Here is a 5,496-nt window from a genome sequence, read left to right on the forward strand (position 1 = left end):
TCCCCTTTATCCCGAAAGGTTTTCGGCTGAGGGCGTCTGCTACCACGTTGGCCTTCCCGGGGTGGTAATGGATCTCGAGGTCATAATCTTTGATTAGTTCAAGCCATCTTCTTTGACGGAGGTTGAGGTCTGGCTGAGTGAAGATATACTTCAGACTCTTGTGATCAGTGAAGATGTGGCATTTGTTCCCAATCAGATAGTGAAAGGGAAATGTGCCCTTGGGCCATTTCTAAGTGTTTTGGTGATTTAGTGTCCAACACAAGTGTCTAATTGTAAAAAGGTGGACAAAGTACAAATAAAGAATTAAGGTATGTTTCTCAGACTTAGTACATTGTTTTATGGACTAATGTATTGTGTCTAAGTGCTGGAAACAGGAAAAATCCAATTGGAAATGTCTTGGCTCGAGCAGCCAAGAATCTGCTGAGTCTGGGAGCACCGGACTGTCCGGTGGTGCACCGGACAGTGTCTGGTGGTGCACCGGACAGTGTCCGGTGCGCCAGGCTGGCTCGAGCGAACTGGCCGCTCTCGGGAATTCACCGGCGACGTACGGCTAAAATTCACCGGACTGTCCGGTGTGCACCGGACTGTCCGGTGAGCCAACGGTCGGCCGCGCAATCTGCGCGGGACACGTGGCCGAGCCAACGGCTAGAAGATGGCACCGGATTGTCCGGTGTGCACCGGACATGTCCGGTGCGCCAACGGCTCTCAAGCTGCCAACGGTCGGCTTCGCTATTTAAGGAAGGAAATCGGGCACCGGACAGTGTCCGTTGTGCACCGGACTGTCCGGTGCCCCCGATGACAGAAGGCAAGAATGGCTTTCCAGATTTGTGCTCAACGGCTCCTAGCTGCCTTGGGGCTATAAAAGGGACCCCTAGGCGCATGGAGGAGGACACCAAGCATCTCCTAATCATTTCTAAGCACCAAGACATCGATTTCGCACATTCGTTTCATTGTGATAGCATATAGAGCTCTTGTGGAGTTGTGAACTCATTGAGTCGTGTTGCGAGCTCTTGTTGTGATTTGTGTGCGTATTGACACTCTGATTCTTGTGTCTTGTGTGCATTGCTAATCCCTCCCTTGCTCTGTGTTCTTTGTGAATTTCAAGTGTAAGGGCGAGAGGCTCCAAGTTGTGGAGATTCCTCGCAAACGGGATTGAGATAAAGCAAGCAAAACACCGTGGTATTCAAGTGGGTCTTTGGACCGCTTGAGAGGGGTTGATTGCAACCCTCGTCCGTTGGGACGCCACAACGTGGAGTAGGCAAGCGTTGGTCTTGGCCGAACCACGGGATAACCACTGTGCCATCTCTGTGATTGATCCTTGAAGGTTATTGTGTTTTGTTGAGGATTCCTCTTTAGCCACTTGGCAATTATTGTGCTAACAATTAACCAAGTTTTTTTGTGGCTATAAGTTTTTGAAGTTTTACAGGATCACCTATTCACCCCCCCTCTAGGTGCTCTCAATTGGTATCAGAGCCGTTCTCTTCAAGAAAGGGACTAACCGCCCGAAGAGATGGATCCTAAAGGCAAGGGGATGGTGATCAACGACAAGGAGAAGGAATCCTTCGTCAACGAGCCCAATGATGACAGGCCCACCGACTCAGGATCGGGCCACAAAAGAAAAGACGGGAGGAAGAAGAAGACAAGGCGCATCAAGGAAATTGTCTACTACGACAGCGACGAATCTTCCTCCTCCCAAAAGGACGACGACGACTACGATAGACGAAAGACAGTTAACTCAAACTTTTCTTTCGATTATTCGCGCATCCCGCATAGTTCAAATGCTCAATTGCTCCCCATTCCACTTGGCAAGCCCCCTCACTTTGATGGAGAGGATTACGGATTTTGGAGCCACAAAATGCGTACTCACCTGTTTTCTCTCCATCCAAGCATTTGGGAGATTGTGGAAAGTGGAATGAAATTTGATAGCTCGGATAGCCCTGTGTTCATTAATGAACAGATTCATAAAAATGCACAAGCTACTACTGTGTTGCTAGCCTCTTTGTGCAGGGACGAGTATCACAAGGTGAGCGGCTTGGACAATGCCAAGCAGATCTGGGACACCCTCAAGATCTCTCATGAGGGAAACGACGTCACCTTGCTCACCAAAATGGAGTTGGTGGAGGGCAAGCTTGGACGGTTCGCGATGATAAGGGGCGAGGAGCCGACACAAACATACAACCGGCTCAAGACCCTTATCAACAAAATAAGGAGCTACGGGAGCACGCGATGGACGGACCACAACGTCGTCCGCCTAATGCTAAGGTCATTTACCGTTCTTGATCCTCATTTGGTGAACAATATACGTGAAAATCCCAGGTACACCAAGATGTCGCCCGAAGAAGTTCTTGGGAAGTTCGTAAGCGGGCGAATGATGATTAAGGAGGCAAGATACGTGGACGACGCGTTGAACGGTCCTAGTCATGAGCCTCAACCCATTGCTCTCAAGGCAACAAGGAGCAAGGAGGCGCTACCAAGCAAAGTGGCGCAAGTTGAGGCGGCCGGGCTCAATGATGAGGAGATGGCCCTCATCATTAAGCGCTTCAAGACGGCGCTTAAAGGTCGCAAGGGGCAGCCAAGCAAGACCAAAGCCAAGGGGAAGCGCTCATGCTTCAAATGCGGTAAGCTTGGTCATTTTATTGCTAACTGTCCCGACAATGATAGTGATCAGGACCAAGGGAACAAGAGGGAGAAGAAGAAGCATTACAAGAAGGCCAAGGGCGAGGCACATATCGGAAAGGAGTGGGATTCGGATTGCTCCTCCTCCGACTCCGACAATGAAGGACTCGCCGCCACCGCCTTCAACAAGTCATCCCTCTTCCCCAACGAGCGTCACACTTGCCTCATGGCAAGGGAGAAGAAAGTAAGCACTCATAATACTAGTACTTATGCTTCTTCAAGTGAGGATGAGTCTAGTGATGATGATGAGATAGATTACTCATGCTTATTCAAGGGATTAGATAGAACCAAGGTAGACAAAATTAATGAATTAATTGATGCCTTGAATGATAAGAATATGCTTTTAGAAAAGCAAGAGGATTTGTTGTATGAAGAACATGATAAATTTGTAGAAGCTCAGAAATCTCTTGCTCTAGAAATTAAGAGGAATGAAATGCTCTCTAGTGAATTATCTTCTTGTCATGAAACTATAGCTAAGTTAAAAAGTTTTAATGATAATTTAAATGCTAAACTAGAAGTAGCTAGTAAATCTAATTCTTGTGTGGAAATTGTTGAAACTTGTAATAGGTGTAAAGATTTTGACATTGATGCTTGTAGTGATCATTTAGTTTCAATTTCCAAATTAAATGAGGAATTAGCTAGTCTTAATGCCCAACTTAAGACTAGCAAGAATGAATTTGACAAGCTAAAATTTGCAAGGGATGCCTACACGATTGGTAGACACCCCTCAATTAAGGATGGACTTGGCTACAAGAGGGAAGCCAAGAACTTGACAAGCCATAAGGCTCCCATCTCCGCCAAGGAGAAAGGGAAGGCCCCTATGGCTAGTAGTGTGCAAAAGAACCATGCTTTTATGTACCATGACAGGAGACAATCTAGAAATGCTTATAGGAGTTGTAATAATGCCTTTGATTCTCATGTCATGTTTGCTTCTAGTTCTTCTTATGTGCATGATAGAAATGTTGGTAGGAGAAATGTTGTTCATAATATGCCTAGGAGAAATGTTGTTAATATTCCTAAGAAAGTAAATGAACCTTCTACAATATATCATGCTTTAAATGCTTCTTTTGCTATTTGTAGAAAGGATAGGAAGATAGTTGCTAGAAAATTAGGGGCAAGATGCAAGGGAGACAAAACTTGCATTTGGGTCCCTAAGGATATTTGTGCTAACCTTGTAGGACCCAACATGAGTTGGGTACCTAAGACCCAAGCCTAAATTTGCCTTGCAGGTTTATGCATCCGGGGGTTCAAGCTGGATTATTGACAGCGGATGCACAAACCATATGACGGGGGAGAAGAAGATGTTCACCTCCTACGTCAAGAATAAAGATTACCAAGATTCAATAATATTCGGTGATGGGAATCAAGACAAGGTAAAAGAGCTAGGTAAAATTGCAATCTCCAACGAGCACTCTATCTCTAATGTGTTTTTAGTAGAGTCTCTTGGATATAATTTACTATCTGTTAGTCAATTATGTAATATGGGATATAATTGTTTATTTACAAATGTAGATGTGTCTGTCTTTAGAAGATGTGATGGTTCACTAGCTTTTAAGGGTGTACTAGACGGCAAGCTTTACTTAGTTGATTTTGCAAAAGAAGAGGCCGGTCTAGATGCATGCTTAATGGCTAAGACTTGCATGGGCTGGCTGTGGCATCGCCGCTTAGCACATGTGGGGATGAAGAACCTTCACAAGCTTCTAAAGGGAGAACACGTGATAGGTCTAACCAATGTTCATTTCGAAAAAGATAGACCTTGTGCAGCTTGTCAAGCAGGGAAACAGGTGGGAGGCTCTCATCACACCAAAAATGTGATGACAACATCAAGACCCCTGGAGCTGCTACATATGGACCTCTTTGGACTCATCGCCTATCTGAGCATAGGAGGAAGTAAGTATGGTCTAGTTATCGTTGATGACTTTTCCCGCTTCACTTGGGTGTTCTTTTTGCAGGATAAGTCTGAAACCCAAGGGACCCTCAAGCGCTTCCTCAGGAGAGCTCAAAATGAGTTTGAGCTCAAGGTGAAGAAGATAAGGAGCGACAACAGGTCCGAATTCAAGAACCTTCAAGTGGAGGAGTTTCTTGAGGAGGAGGGGATCAAGCACGAGTTCTCCGCTCCCTACACACCTCAGCAAAATGGTGTGGTAGAGAGGAAGAACAAGACGCTCATAGATATGGCGAGGACTATGCTTGGAGAATTCAAGACCCCCGAGTGCTTTTGGTCGGAAGCCGTGAACACGGCTTGCCACGCCATCAACAGGGTCTACCTTCACCGCCTCCTCAAGAAGACGTCGTATGAGCTGCTAACCGGTAACAAACCTAATGTATCGTATTTTCGTGTTTTTGGGAGTAAATGCTACATTCTAGTGAAGAAGGGTAGGAATTCCAAATTTGCTCCCAAAGCCGTAGAAGGGTTTTTATTAGGTTATGATTCAAATACAAAGGCGTATAGGGTCTTCAACAAATCATCGGGTTTGGTTGAAGTCTCTAGCGACGTTGTATTTGATGAGACTAATGGCTCTCCAAGAGAGCAAGTTGTTGATCTTGATGATGTAGATGAAGAAGACGTTCCAACGGCCGCGATACGCACCATGGCGATTGGAGATGTACGGCCTCAAGAACATTTGGAGCAAGATCAACCGTCTTCCTCAACTATGGTGCTACCCCCAACTCAAGACGATGAACAGGTTCATCAACAGGTGGTGTGTGATCAAGGGGGAGCACAAGATGATCATGTGATGGAGGAAGAAGCGCAACCGACACCTCCAACCCAAGTTCGAGCGATGATTCAAAGGGATCATCCCGTCGATCAAATTCTGG

The sequence above is a fragment of the Zea mays genome, chromosome 3 (assembly GCF_902167145.1).
Source record: "Zea mays cultivar B73 chromosome 3, Zm-B73-REFERENCE-NAM-5.0, whole genome shotgun sequence".
Lineage (NCBI taxonomy): Eukaryota > Viridiplantae > Streptophyta > Magnoliopsida > Poales > Poaceae > Zea > Zea mays.